The following is a 16,816-nucleotide window of genomic DNA, read 5'->3' on the forward strand; positions in this document are numbered from 1 at the left end:
CTTTGTCCTCATGGTCAGCTAGGAAGAGAACTGTAATGAAAGCAAAGTCACCAGGGACTTTTATAACTGGGGTCTCAAATGCTTCTGTCAACTCATTCGATTACACTGCTTGGCACTCACTGATGACCATATCCTGAGAGATTTCAATATTCTTCAACAGTTTCTGTGTCATTAAAAGAGAACCTGCAGGACTTCCAGGAAAACATGGCAGATAGATAACAGCAGCTACAGAGGCTCTCTGAGATAGCCAGCTAAGATTCTAGGAATGGTGTGGTGTGGTGAGTCCTAAGCAGGGGGAGATATACCCTACCAACCCAGGAATGAACTAAGCTGAGAGAAACCAATTGAAAATGCAGTCCCGATGCTATGACTGGAACAGCTAAAGTCTCAGTGCTGAAGCTGGAACCCGCGCCTCTGGAAACAGGATGCTGCAGTGACTTCAGTCACATATTCCCCTCTCAAGTGGGATTGGTGCGGAGTGCTTGACCAGGGTGATTCCGTAGACCAGGTCCCAGTGCTTGGCAGTGCACCCTAATGCAGTGAAGCCTTCAGCGGGTTGACTGACCTGGAGGGGCGGGCCCAGCATAGGCTGCCCAGGTCTATGTCTCCCTAATACACTGCAGTGGGTGGGAATACCAAGCCAGCATGATTCAAACAAACTGTAACTGATGAAGAAAGAAACTGGGTCTCCTATATACACTTGTATGGAAGGAACAAAATGTATGGGAAGAGAGAGCAACAAGAAAGTGTCTTCCGTCCCAAATCCTGAGAACACTGATCCAGAAAAGGTAAATGCAAAGGAGAATGAGGACGGAAAACATGCAATATCAGGCATGGCACTAATAGACATAAAGCAATATCTCTAGGACCTCATAGACGAGTTCAAAAGTGAAGTATTTAACCAAGTAAAGCAAGATATAAGTAGAATAGTTAAAGAAATGCTAAGTACCTCCCAAGAAAAAACAGATGGTGGAACGGAAGAACAGAAAAAAAGGGGAGAATTGTTTGATGGAGAAAATAGAGAAAATGTAGAATACATGAAGCAGGTTCAAAGAGATTACCAGGAAACCAAAAACTCTATTGAAAGCTGGCATAACAGCTTGAAAGAAACTAAGGATAGATTATCTAAACTGAAGGACAGATTTGTAATGTGGGAACACGAAAGGAAAAACTTCTTAAAAATAAAAAGGAAACAAGCAGTAACAATACAAAGGCTAGAAGATGATAAGAGGATCTGTAACTTAAGAATTAAGAATGTAAAGGAAGAAGCAGGGATACAAACAAATGAACTGCAAAGGCTATTCACAGAAATAATCAAGGAGAACTTCCCTAATATGGGAAAAGGTAAAGATACTCAGATGTATGAGGCATACAGGACCCCAGCCACCTACAACCCAAACAGAACTACACTCAGGCATATAATAATCAAAATTCCAGAATCCAATATAAGAACAGAATATTAAAAGCTATCTGAGACAAGAAACAGATCACTTACAAGGGAACACTCATCAGAATTACAGCAGATTTCTTGGCACAAACCATCAAATCATGAAGAGCGTGGGGCAAAGTAATTCAAGCTTTGAAAGACAATAACCTTCAGCCAAGATTGATATATCCTGCACAACTGTCCCTAGAAATTAATGGAGAGACAAGGATAAAGAGGAACCAAGGGAATTTGCAACCACCAATTCAACTCTACAGAGAATACTGCAGGACATTCTAAAAGAGAAAAATATCAAGATTCCAGAAACAGTGGCAGAGAGGCCACAATGAATGGAGCAGAAAGAGAAATGAAGAAGACAAACTGACAACTAATGACAGAAAAAGAGCTCAACAGAAATGAGGCAGAGAAGTTTGGAAAGTATGAACACCCATTTTGGAGAAAACAAGACATCATAATAGCTAGTGCTGAGTTAATATATCACCTTGTTTTGAAGTCTCATCAAGCTTTTGTTCTTCTGTCTACATTGGTGTTAACAGGTTATATCTTATTGGATTTTATTATATGTAATAATATAAATAAAAAGTTTTATGGACAAGAAGATAATACAGAAACCATTGTTCATTTTCTGGTAGTTGGTTCAAAATATCCTGTAATACTGTCATTCTCTTGAATGGTTTTACATTGTCTTGATATGCTTGATGCTACAGCATATGAAGTTATACTCAAAGATTTCAATGAAAGAGACTCTATGGTAACTACTTTTATGTCGGGATATCTTGTGGTGAAACACTGAAATGGTTATGTTTTGACCTGTGCTGCTTTGTTGTTATGTCCTCTTTTATCTCAATCTCCTTTTTTATTATTTATCTTTTTATTTTTATCTTTTTAATTAAGGGAAAAATAAATAAAAGTAACAGGATATATTATAATAACCCACTTTGATTTCCTATTAACTTGATTTGAAACCCTGTATTGCGCTTACCATTTTGTTTTGACTGATTTTACTATATTCTGTTTTGCTTGATAGTACCAATTTGAGAACATAGGCAACAACTGTGAAAATAATAAGATTCACTATGATGCCCATTCTGGTTTGACTATTATCTTCTTTTGAAGTCCTATAATGTCTCCAATGTTTTGGTTTTATTGGTTTTGTTCTTTACTGTTTTGTTCAATTTTATTATAACTGATGATATAGGCAATTCTTTTTAAGATTGCAAGAGGCATTATGGTAACCATTGTTGATCACCTTGTATTCTGTTTTTACATTACGTACTATGTCCATCCTTTTGATTTGACTGACTCTGTTTTGTTATATCACATTTGGCTTTATTCTCTTAAAAAAAAAGTAATAATAATAATAAAACCCAAAATGTGTAATTGTCATTGTAAAAAAGAGAGGGAAAGAAAGTGCTTTAAAGGATATAACTGCATGTATATTTAAGCATATAAGATAGATAACCATATTACTGAGTTTTTGTTGGATCATTGAACAAAACTGCAGTCTCACTGTTTGAAAGTTCACTTTATATGCTTTTATTTTGTAACTTGAACAACTATTTCTAAGATGACAATATGTAATCTATTAACTAGTGATTTCCTACTGTTTATTTTTTTGAAATTTTGTATAACTTGTACCCTTTTTGTTTTTTTCTTTTTCTCCTTAAATAAAATTTAAAAAAGAGAGACCCTGCAACACTTAAAACAGCAGCCAAATACTATTTTTTCATTGCTTAAAAGCTATCTACATGAAACACATATGTCTATGTTCTTTGAGCCTTTTGATTACACAGAACACTGCAAGATAACAGAGTGAGTAAAATGAATTTCTTTGTCTCAATCCCTTTAAGTAAAATGCTTAAACTGTCTTCTGCACTGAAACACTTTGTTAGGTAAGAGCTAAAATAAAGTGCTAAGTGATTCATTCAGACGATGTCGTTTAATACTCTGAATGACTGTATGTAAGAGGCAGCATTTGCAAACTCCACTTTTACAGAGGAGGAAACTGAGGCATAAGGGGGTTAAGTTGCACAACTAACCAAGGTGTTCTAAATTCAGCACCAGTGATACTAATCCCTGTAGTGACTGTGTGTTTCACCTTTCAGGAAATCCCTTGACAGTGGAACACAACCACCCTGGGAATAGATTCTCCTGCAGTCTAAGACAGCCCCTCCAACACATTTTGACTTTCCCAGGTCTTTTGTTTGCTTCTCTTGGGTTAAAAAGATGTTAACAAAGCTCCCATAAATAAGAGAAACAAGTAAATAAAAATCTCATATTTGTACTGTTACACTAATAAGCTTAATAACAATAATCCACAAACATCTGCAATCATAAAATAAAAACTTCATTACCATTTCAATGCAGTCACTGCAAATCCTCAGGTTAGCCAGTGCACCAGCTGTGTCCTGGTGCTTTGCAACACAAAACAGCAATTCATTCCAAATTACCACTCTCTGCTAGTGACTCCTGCTCCTTGGCTCGGTCCCAAACACTCCTGCTGTTCAGGTCTATTGTTTCGGCTTACCAGAAGGCTTTTATTTCCTGGGGAAACTTGAAGGATTGTCTTGTGAGAAACTAGGCTAATTTTCTAGGTTCTGATTTTCCATTATTTGTCCTCCAGCTTTCTGGACATACATAGCTTTCCCTTTCCTTCTGTCCAGTGGCATTTAATCAACAGTTGTGGAAGGTGTTTAGAGTACTTGACCGAAAGAATGAAGCTGAAGGACTTAACGAAGCTTATTCTCTTTTCTGACCTTGTAGAGTGAAGTAGTCCATGATTCAGATAATGAGCTTCTGGTTCTCTATTGGAGCGGCGGAGTTGAGAAAGCTCCCTCTCCATCCTTCGTCCTGTGGGCCTCTCCAACATCAAATTCCATATCAAATTACAGAGAGCTTCCCTCTGAGAGTTTATGGCTTTGGAATGGCAGGTTAAAAACCAGACTGGTGGAAAATGAAGATTGGTTTTTGAGCCACATGTAACACACATCCCAGCTTATAGAAACTTTATACTACTTAAGAGATTCTACTTAATGAGTAGTTTATTTTTATGGTGTAATATATAAATCTATTCCCTCTCATCTGGAGCTTAAACTTTTGCAGTCCTGAATACAACTGAAGAGGGGAATGAGAATATGTTTGATCTTAGCCCTATTGATAATACACAAGATTTCAGGAAAATATTGTCTTTTGGATTAACTCTTGCAGGGCAGGATCATAAGCAGGAAGTTTGCTCCTCCGATTACAGAAACCTAGCTGGCAAAATAGAGGCCCCTTAAATATTTCTTCTCCTTATAATTTCTAATGAGGTGTAAGAAAAAATATTAGAAGTGTATGTTTTGGTATTATCTTCTATTGTTGTGATAACCATTATTGTGTTCTGTGTACATTACCTTTTTAGGGACCCTGGGGTCTATTTGTCTCTGCCTCTTTAGGTCTTTATCTGAGATACTTTATTGGAGCAGGTAGATTCTCTACTGCAACTGAGAACACATTTCAGGATCACCTTCTCCTTGAAATAGAGCAGGTGATTAAACCGCAGGCTAACTCTAATAGCATGTACCATATAAATCTTTATTTTTTGAGAATGTCTCTATTTTGGCATTATCAATGAAATAGAACTGCTCTGCCTGCTATTGAAGGCAACTCTGCTCACGGGAAAAGTGGTCCCGGCTCAAGACACCACACATCTTCTTCAGCAGTTGGCTTCTTATTATGTGATGGACTTAGAAAAATAAGAACATAGAAGGGTCTGTTTGGCTATTAAGGCAAAAATGGTAATAAACGTGGTTCATTTATGTAGATGAACTCATTAAACAGCCTTTACAAAGGCTGTTTTTAAATTTTAACAAAATTTTTTTTACAAGGAAGGATATAGGCATTGTGATATGAAGACTATAAAGAGAACACTTTATAAAGCTCATGGATTTTAAGCACAAAAGCTAAGGGTGATCCTGAGCCTTTTTCTCCATCAATTCCTTTATGTAATCTTATCTTTGGCAGCTGGCAAATGTTGCTTGGCATAAGTTTCAGGACAGGAAAAGAAAATGACACCTGTTGATGAGGTTTAGCCACAAGTCCACACACTGGAGAGTATTTTGTCAATTGGTTTCTAAAGATAGATTTAGAATGAATGTTGGCCTTCTTCGGCATGGTTAGAGTCATCACAGGATGCTGACTTGATCAACCTGTGTCACCCGAGTGCCTGTTTGTAGGAGCTCCCCACAAGTATGTTGTCTCATTTTGGAGGCATCTAGAAGACTCCTATTGATTCTGAGATGATAGATTTCCATTATGCATGCAAGCCCACAGAAATCAGATTCAACATGAAGAATTGAAAGCATTTATTTGGAAAGCACTAAATGGAAACTTGTTTGACCACTTCAAGATATTACATTGCAAAACACCACTGAAAAGTTATCATTCTTGCTTAGATGGAGTACACAGACTAGGTTGAAAACATACCATTTCTGAAAGGAAATAGCAGGGTCTACTGATTCTGAGCTCCTGCAGTCAGGAGTCCATGCAGTGTCAGTATGATATGAGAGACAGGTTCTGGGACGCAGGAACAATTTGGTCAGGGAATTAATTATAAGATTTGAGGGCTCCACCTTTTTACAGGGTATAACCTGTGTAGACATAGGATAGAAATTGTGAACAGTTGAATAACTCTTGCTGGGTTAGTTAGAATTCTACATTAAAAACTAGTAGCCTCCTACAGGAAACAGAGCCCCCAGTCAAAGTCAAACAGGACAGAGACACAGACACAGACATAGACACAGACACAGACACAGACACAGACACAGACACAGACACAGACACAGACACAGACACAGACACAGACATACAAACATGCACACAAACACAGGTTCAGGATTTTTATTTAGCAAAAGTCTACCTATTTAAAACTGAAATATATTAAAACTTGTAGAAACAAGGTAATATTCTAGGAAAAATATATAATAAATCAAGTAAAATCTACATTACTTTGAAATATGCATTTAAATGCAAATCATAGGACAGATTTTTTGAAGATAATCTTGATTAAATAGTCAGATAATGTTGACACTTTATAAAATATAGAATTAGGTTCAGATTTCTTATTTTCATGGTAACTGTTTCTATAGCTTCATATTTGGCTCATCCTTTACTTTCTTCTCTTAACTCTCTGCTTTGACTTATATTCTGAAAATAGGTGATAAGACCCTTTTAATGCTTCTTATGCTGACTTCTGGATAAGTAGATTCCTTTACAGCAATCTCCTAGTCCACAGACCAGATAAATTCCACTTTCATTAAGTTACTGTCTCATTTCTGGTGATGATATATTCTAATTTGAAGATCCTTCTCAATTTTTCTGCAATTTAAGGCTAGACTCAGTTAACAATCACTATAAAAAGGAAAATGTGTAGACATATTGCTCTTCTGCCAAAGATAGTTTGGGAGTTAGGGGTGAAGGCAGAACTGGAAATGGGGACCAAAAAAAGAGGGGATAATTAAAACCACACTGATTAAATCCAGTATATTGAAATATTTCAACAAAATGAGACTGATCATTCATGCCCTGAAGGAAAATTGCCGTTCCATTCTGGATGACATTCCTATTTTTGAGAGCTGAAAATTTGCTAAAGTAGTAGATTCATCCAAAATTAGCTTGTAAAATGCTTGCAGTAAGCAACATCTCCAAATTATGGTCAAATGACATTTTGTATGGATAGTTAGTGACAAAATAGCTCGCATAGGTTAAAATACAATTATAAAAATGGCTTCTATTTCTTCAGGAATTTATTACCAGGTTTTACAAATTTAATATCATGTACTGATCTGGTATGAGCCAAAAAATATATTTCTGTGTCTGGCAAGGATATGCAGCTTCTGTACTTGAGAACCGAGGTAGGCTGTCCTTAAAACTATATGAAATTTTTCAGAGAGCAAAATATTGCTAATGCTGTGACTAATCACTCTCTTTACACCTTATCAAATCATATATCCATACACTAAATGCCTGTGTTGTGCAATTGCCCATTGATAATAATTAAATGACACACTCATTATTGGTTTAACAAACGAGATGAGCCTAAATAAATAAATACATAATCACCCACACAAAATAACCTCCTAGAAAAGCAAATGATACATAGTTAAAGATTTGATAAAAATCAGTGTGTTTCACTACTTTTGATGATGGAAGAGGATTGGGATAAAGAAAAGTCAGAAGTGAGAAAGGATTCAAGAGAAAGCCTTGTGGTTTTGAACGTTCTCAGTGTCAAGGATAGAATAGCATTAATCTGTCTCCATTCTTCTGGATCCATCGGTGAATCATGGGGAAAGTGTCCAACATGGTCAGTTTGGTTTACTGATGTGGTGAAAGTGTTGCTCTCACGTGAATTTAATCCATCACCTTGTTGTCTCTTGCTGTCCTGTACTTTTGGGAGGACTGAACCCAGGTCCTAGTGCATGTCAGCCAGGATTTCACTGCTGATCTGTAATCCTAACTGTACTATGTTTTTGTGGCCCTGAAGGGTAAAGCAAATGATGATGACTTTTGAAATTACCTTTAAGTTTAACATGTTGGTACATGGATCAGAATAATTTTCCCTCTTGGTACTTATATCTCAGAGTGCATGATGCTTTCACTTAACAAAATGTGTTGGAAAATTATTTGGGTTTTTGGACATGTATACAGTTTAAGGTAAATCCTAAACAAGATCAGAATCCATAGGAGTGTTCAAGCCTACATCACTCTTAATCTTTTAAGCAACCCTCCGAGGTCCTAGGCTTACAAAGTTAGATCCTAGTCTGGGTGAACTAAGTTTTCACTGTATTCCTGCTTCGGAGAATATCCAAAAGCAGTGAATCAGGGTCTCTGGTTTCTTTTGAGATTGAGTCAACTGAAGGAAGGTACTTTACAAACAGCAGTGAGGATACTGCCTCACCAATAATGCCTTTGTTTTTCTTCTTTGGTAAAACAGACCCAGAGAGTGTAAAGGATCATGAAAGGTAGAATCCTTTTCTTTTTTTCCTTTCAGTGGCTCAATTCTGTGATCTACCAAGAGTACTAGAAAGTGGCAGACATGTTGCTTTCGAATATCTCTTGCAACTCGGTGAGAAACTCAAGTGACATAAGAATACCCAGATGTTTCAGTCACCAACAACACGCGTGTGTGCGTTCTTGGATTCTTGCCCAGTCTGTTGTCTGGAGGATGAGAGCCAGTAGACAGAATATAGACTACAGGACCTTCCTAGCTAAATCTAGTTAGTAGTATTAGTGGCAAAATGGTTTTTGCTGTGGTTGCTTTTGCCACTAAATATTAGGGTGGATTTTATGCATCAAAACCAAAGACATTAGCACTCTCCAAGATTGCTTTGCACTCAATAGCATGTACTTGTAACATGTCTTAATTTAGAGATATTTGTGTTTTTAAAATATTTTTTCTTTTTATGTAATAATCTTGAATGGACAAAACTGCAGTAAAATGTACTGCACATACTTAAATCACTGGAAAAGGGATAAAATAAAATGTCACAAAGACAGTGATTGACACTGCAGAAGCCCAGGGTGAGCCCCCACCACAGAGGTTGCAGTAGTATCATCTGGTCATGGTAATGTACCAGGCCCCCTTGGAGAAGCTCACAGACTTCAAAATTCTGCTTAGATACTTTGAGTTGCATGAGTGAGCCTTCACTCTTGTATTATTTTCATATTGAATTAAATCTCTTTTACATAAATATCACTTTCCTTGGTATCTGTTGATTTTTTTGGACCATGAAATTTAGCAGGAAATTAAAAGCATGGAGATTTGCATAGTATAATGCTGAGTTATGCAAGTTTGAAATAAAACTTTATCTAATTTTGTCACAAAAATATGTGCTTTTTTTTTTTTAAGCAGAAGGCCTGACAAGCTCACATTACTCACTTCCACATTTGTGAATGCCATCTCACTTTCCTCCTAAGATGATTCTGTTGCTCATCAGTTTGATCAGGAAGTAGAAAATACATTTGCCAATAACCTGGGGCAGGTGCCAGTTGCTTTTGGGCTCCTTTGACTGTCATGTCCCTTCTGGAGAGGATGGGTTGCCAAGGAAGTAGCAGGAGTCAGGGAAGAGTCAAGGTCAGTGGATAATAGATGTGGCATTAATCCTAGTGTGAATTAGCAGAGTTCATCTTGGGATAGAAGCATTAGACACAAGACCAAGAACTGAACCGGAACCCTTCAGGCCAGTGTTGAATCTTACGGATTCTCATTTTTCCATCTATCTTAGGGAAAAAAGCAGTTAGCAAATTTTAAGAGAAGAAGCCAGCTAGAAAGCTGGTGGAGTTCCTGGTTTTCATAACTAGAAGCAAAAAGAGCAGATCTCACGTACGGTTCTGGTCTTTGGTTCAGGGCATTGTGTCGCGAGTACTGGTACTAAGTACAAGGTAAAGAAAAGTCAGATAATAAGAGGAGAGGAAAGTATCAACCCCAGAGGAATAGGCATTGATAATTGTAACTGCTTAAAAAGGATATCAAGAGAGATAGATAGGGAGAGGGAGAGGGAGAGAGAGAGAGAGAGAGAGAGAGAGAGAGAGAGAGAGAGATTAGGTTTGAGATGCAGACTTTGGAAAGATTGAAAGATTCCTGGGTAAAAATCTGCTAAAAATCATGGTAAATTCTAAAAATGTTATAATGCTATCTGTGGTCAGTTGTGGGACAAAAGAGAGAACTGTGATAATCACCAGAAAGATCATAGGACTAGGACTCCAGAGACCCACAAGGTAGAACTACCTTAGAAACCTTTAGGAAGTTGTTTTACACCAAAATATCAGTGGCAAACTCAGAGTGTGGGTACAACTGAGCCCTTGTATAGCATCAACAATTTTTGTCCACTTTCTACCGGATTGTTTACTGTGTACTATATAGGAAGATTCTGAGACAACTGGCCTATGAATTATGCATTCAAATCCAAAGGAATCCTGTCTTCTTTTGGTTGCAGTTTATAGCTGAGATCTTATCTAGTTCTGACTATGCTTCTTTTAGTTTTGAACTTAAGAATCAGAGTTATTTTCACAGTTGAGCTGGCTGTCAAACTTCAGTTTGCAAGAAGCTATTAGAAAGCTGGATTTATGTGGTTATTGACTTTAGAACTATGGGTGCAATTCTTGTTCTTATTGTGGAACTAAGGTTATTGAGATTAGGGAAAAATCCAAATGCAATGTTCTTGAGTCATTCTTTATGTATCCCTGTGATAGAGGGCTTTATTATATGGGGAGGAGGTGAATGTTTACCAAGGAGGGCGGAGGATGAGAATATGTGGGTTTCAACCTGTCTTTGGATGCTCCAATAAAGATATTTTTTGGGGGGGATGAAGGGCTCTTAATCTTTTGCTAAAAGGTACAAATCTCTGCAGACAGAGGCACTGGTAATGATTTTTTTTTTAAAAGAAGCTCCTTATGCTAGGCATGGAACACAAAGGGCAATTGTTCCATTTAGACAAAAAATATTACCCTACATAATTTATAGTGTAAACCTTAACATATTGTACCCCAAGAAGTCAACATTATTTTACCTTTCAAGTAAAGTATTACAATATTCTAGTTGTGTAAGGAATGAAATAGTAGAGCTTAGTCTTTTCGGTAAGGTTTGAATTGGACCTGCTGGTCCCAACCCCCAACCTGTTTGTCAGCAAAAGCACTACTGCCTGCAGGGAACTCAGCTCTCAGCAGGGAGCTCAGGTTAGTACTGAAGCCATCATGGACAAGCCCAGGAAAGAAGAAAAGATAGGACAAGGAATTTGGCATGTCCAGGATACAGCTGGAGTATTTACATCAGACACTTCCAGGACTCTGCCCACAGAGATGCCAGAGGGTCAGAGAACTTTGACCACAAATGTGTATTGGGATCTTCCCATCTAATGTCCCCTGAATTCTTCCCATCCCTATAAAAAAGCCACACTTCTCTTTGTTCACTGTGGGGCAGGGAACTTACCCTTATTGAGGTCTTATTGTTGTGTGACAAAAAAGAGAACAGTGATAATCACCTGACTGTACCCAGGCACAATAAATTCCGTGCCTCATTGCCAAAAACACCTGCCTGGTGGTCTCTGCTGGGTTTTCCCCATTCTCCTCTATGTCAGACTTTCTTCTTATCCATGGGAAGAAAAGGAAAGTTGACACTCGACACAGAGTAAATCTTGCTTTTATGCTTCTTAAACATATCATCAGTCTTATCAATATAGAGTTCTCAGTATGTTATTAAGAATCATTTTAATTACCACCACCGTTATGACAACTCTAATAAAGTTACTTCCGTCACATCTGCCATTGTTGCTGCTGTGAAGTTGGCATTACAACCTGTTTCACAAATGAGGATTCTTCCAGCCAGTGAGTAAATGCAAAATATTGAGGAACTGGTCTCACCAGTCGGTGCCTGACCTGTAAAGCTGCACAGATAGTCTAGCCTTGATAGTCTGAAAATTTAGTCCTTAGCTTTCCACACTTCTTTATGATTAAGACCAATTTTTTCTTAAATCTCAGTTTAAAGATTCCTTCTTTAAAGAGCTCTCTATTCCCCAAAGGTCAGTGCTAGCATTTCTTCTGCTTTTTCCCCTTAGCACTGTCCTTTTGTGTAAAGCCATTCACACTTTTAAAAGCTTACTTACACATTGTAAACAAACAAACAATAAGTAAACAATGGAGTAGTGCTGTCTTAACTAACTCTCCATGCAGAAGGATAAACAAATCATTTTGTGTGTGGGCAGTCTATCAGTTATCAGTAAGAGTAGGTAGAGTTTGTATTTGCATTATGATTACAATCTTAAATATACATTCTCAATTATGTTAGCATGAAGATGTGGTTCTTCAATTGCCATGAGTTAATGAGAACAGAACAGAATGAATCCAACAAGTATATGGTGTGTCTGTGCCAAGTGAAGATCAAATAATGTCACAATATGTCCCATTCATGGAGATTTACAGGCACTCATATAGAAAACATGCAGGAGAAAAATCACTGTTAGACATTCATTGTGGGTTTCAACGAAGCATCTTTTATTACATTCAGTTAATGACACTAGGTTGAATTTTATTAGTGCTGAAGTTCTGCTATTATCTCAGACTTAAAAAAATTGTTTTTTTTGGCATCTTACTGAAAGTTTACATTGATGCTAGGCATTATACTAAGCATTTCCATACGCTACAACATTTAGGATTCACAGTAATCCAGTGGTACAGGGATTATCATCCTCATCCCATAAATAAAAGGGAAGAGCCTTAAAGAGGTTAAGGGACTCATCGAATGTCATGCCACACCCAGGTGATGAAGTGGTGGGGGGAGGTGGCACCAATGACAGCAAACTCCGGGCTCTTATTTTATTTATTTATTTATCGGTACCAGGGATCGAACTCACGACTGTGTGCTTACAAGGCATGTGCTTACGCTGCTGAGCTGAATCCCCAGCCTGGGCTCTTATTTTAGATTTTAATCTATGTTTATGTAACTATTTAAGAACTGAGGCGTGTTTCCATACCCAATTTTATGTTTATTTGTTTTCATGTAACATTAGAGTACATTAAATTGACACTGGCTACCTAAGGGAATTCAGGTTTTGCCTTCTCCAGAGTAGAGAAACACTGGATGAAACAGTTATGACCATGTAGGTAGGGCCTGTGTTTCTCTTGTTCATAGCTGTATTTCAATAGCTGGTAGTTCGACCATTGTTCAATACATAATAGGTTATCAATAAACACTTGGTGAATGGAAGGGGAACGGAATCTTTCGACATCTTGAGAAATTTTCTTTCCCTAATCAATTTGCCTGTGGGAGTCCGTTTCCTAGGCTTTACCATGCATGAGCACGGGGCAGCTGACTCTTTTCCTCTTGCAATGAAGAAACTTAATGCTGTGCCTTCTACTTCAGCTGTTTTTGACAGCACCCTTGGTGACGGCACCCTAGTTTGATCAGTCTTTCTGGGCCGGTCTTGTGGAGCCCCTAGCAAAACAATAGACACATTGGTGTATAAAATGAATCATCTCTGGTCTCCTTTTCATACCAAACATTTTTCAAGTACTTTGTAATACGATCCAATTTTCCAAAACATTTCCAGCAACTTTCAGGAGCACACCTTGGCAGCAACAGGCTTATATTATAACTGATGAAAACAGGATATGATAGCCCAGGAGATTCACTTGATACCATGTCATTTAAACCCCCAAATATGCTATAAAACAACATAGCCTTAATGTCTTTTAAACACATTAATACTGAGATACCTCTTCTGGCAAAATATTATACCAGGAAACAAAATGTTAAGAGAGACATAACAATAAAAACTAGACAGTGTTTTTAAATCAAAAACATTCTTCCATTTACTACGTTGCTGGAACAGTCTGCATTGAAACAGTCAATTTTCTTGCATCTTTATAGAGTTAAAAAAATCTAGACACGTGGAAAGTCAGTAGACCTGGATTATACATTGACATATCATTTATTTCTAGATACTTTTCTGTCTTATTTAATTCTCACAAGTTTTTTTGTGACTTGATAAGTAGAAGTTAAAAAAAAACTGGAAAAGGCTATTATTACATGTTTTGAAATCGATTTAAGTCATTTGATTGGCTTGTTGGCAACTAGACCCCTTATTATTTCAGAAGCTATCATTTGAGCTGGGTCATCAGTGCACGCCTGTTATTCTAGCTACATGGGAGGCCGAGGCAGGGGGACCACAAGTTTGAGCACAGCCTGGACAACTTATCAAGACCCTATTTCAAAACAAAACAAAACAAAACAAAGAAAAGAAAGAAAAGGGTTGAGGATATAGCTCATTGTCAAAGTGCTCTAGGTTTAATCCCCAGTATAAACGAAATGGAATTAATTCCATATCAAATGGATTTAAGAATCCTCTCCAGCCTGAGTGATGATCACAGAGGTGGGCCCACAGTGAACTAAGTGAACTAAGCCTCTCACATTACTGAGTTGGTATACTACATCCACCAGTTGGTATACTACATATATGGTTATGTGCCTGCCTAGTAGGCATTTGTTAACTGATTTTGCAATTCATACCACTGTCTAGCTCATGAAGCTATTAAAAATTAAAGTATCAATGAAACAATACAACAGAACGAAATATTGCATATAAAGAATTTTTTCTAAAATGTGTTCTTTCTTATCCTCTATGAATTAGATTTATAACAGATGGGCAGTAATGTGGGTCCTCTGGTCGTAGGAGGCTGCCATTATAACAAACACCTGTTCTGGGTTATTATTCTTCCTCTGCTCCTCTTCATAGTACTGTAGTAGAGAAATCAGTTCAAAGGAAATATTTCAAAAGAAATATAACAACTGCAAAAGAAAGGCTTGAGCCATTGTATTCGTCATTGTGTTTTTATGTGGTTCTTACACTACCTGGATCACAGCCACAGAGCATTAAGATGACAGGGCCATCTGACAAGGGACAGTTCCAGATCAGTCTGCCACTTACTGTCAGTGCTTGTCGGGCAACAGCTTCACGTTTCTAAAGCTTAGTGCTCTTAGCTGTGATTTGAGGCTTCACTGAGAAAATGTATGGGGACCTGATAAAACAACATAGAAAAATAGTAAGGAATTTAATTAGAGCAGGATTCCCTAGAATATGTCCCATGCTGGTGACATGTGTAAGTGAGAAATCAAAATGAAATAAAATAAAACCCAAAGGTTTGAATATTTCTCAAATATATTTGCCCTGATAACTCTGCCATTTATTAAAACTCAGAATGGCAAGGAGTGTAGCTTGTGGGAGAACACTTGCCTAGCATGTGTGAGGTCCTCTGTTTGATTCACCACCACCAAAAAAAAAATTAGTATAATTTGGTTCAACCTAAACTGCCCACCGAAATCACTTGAAGGCTTGAAGGACCTGGCAGAGCTTGTCTGGACTGTCTCGGTGTTTCTCAAGCCAGAATGGCTAGTGCAGAGACTGGTATATGTAACTCACCCAGAAAGTTCTTCATAATTCTGCTATGGACCCTCATTACCATTGCCTTAAAATACCATAGTGGTATTTTGATTGGGACTGCATTAAATCTGTATAACAACTTTGGGCAAATGGACATTTTCACAATATTTATTCTACCTATCCATGAACCAGGGATGTCTTTCTATTTTCTGAGGTCCTCTTTGATTTCTTTTTCATGGTATTATAATTTTCCCTGACTAGATCTTTTACTTCTTTCATTAGATTGATTGCTAAGTGTTTCATTTTTTGGATGTTATTGTGAAGGGTGTGGCTTCTCTTATTTCTCTCTCAGTTATTTTGTTGTTAGTGTATAGGAATGCTATTGATTTTTGAGTGTTGACTTTGTATCCAGCTACTGAATTACTGAATTTATTTATGATATCTAGGAGTCTTTCAATGGCATTTTGGGGGTTTTCTATATAGAGTATCATGTCATCTGCAAATAATGTTAATTTAACTTCTTCCTTTCCTATACTTACTCTCTTGTCTAATTGCTCTGGCTAGTATTTCCAGCACTATGTTGAATAGGAGTAGTGATAATGGATATTCTTGTCTTGTGCCTGATATTAGGGTAAAGGCTTTCCAGTTTTGGCCATTTAGTATGATGCTGGCTGTTGGTTTGTCATAGATGGCCTTTAACATATTGAATTAAAGACTATCTATTCCAATTCTCTGTAAGATTCTTATCATGAATGTGTTCTACCTTATCAAAAGCTTTTTCAGCATCTATAGAAATGATTATGTGATTCTTATTGATATGATGGGCTACATTTATTGATTTACATATGTTGAACCATCCCTGCATGCCTGGGATGAATCTCACTTGGTTTGGCATATAATCTTGATGATTTGCTCATTCTATTTGCCAAAATTTTATTGAGAATTTTTGCATCTATGTTCATTGGGGAGACTGGCCTGTAGTTCCCTTTTTTAGTTGGGTCTTTCTCAGGTTTTGGTACTAGAGTAATATTCGTTTCCAAGAATGAGTTAGGAAGAATTACTTCCCTTTCAATTTCACTGAAGAATTTGAGGAGTGTCAGCATTAAGTCTTCTTTGAATTTCTTGTAGAATTCCGCAGTAAATCTGTCTGGGCCTGGGCTCTTCTTTGTTGGTAAAGGCTTAATTACATTTTCAATTTCATTGATAGAAATTGGGTTATTCAGCAGTTTTACATTTTATTGACCCAGCTTTGGTATTTCATGTGTTTCTAGGAATCTGTCCATTTCTTATGTGTTATTGAACCTCGGAGAGCAGAGGTTTTTGAAATAGGTGTTGATTCTCTACATTTCCACAGCAAGTTGTGATTTAATCCTTGTTATTCCTTATTGCATGAATTTGAGTTTTTTCTTCTCTTTTTAAAATAAGGTTGGCTAGGGGCTTATCAATTTTATTGTTGCTTTCA

Source organism: Cavia porcellus, unplaced genomic scaffold, assembly GCF_034190915.1.
Source record: "Cavia porcellus strain 051 isolate PalLab524CR breed Dunkin Hartley unplaced genomic scaffold, mCavPor4.1 scaffold_8, whole genome shotgun sequence".
NCBI lineage: Eukaryota > Metazoa > Chordata > Mammalia > Rodentia > Caviidae > Cavia > Cavia porcellus.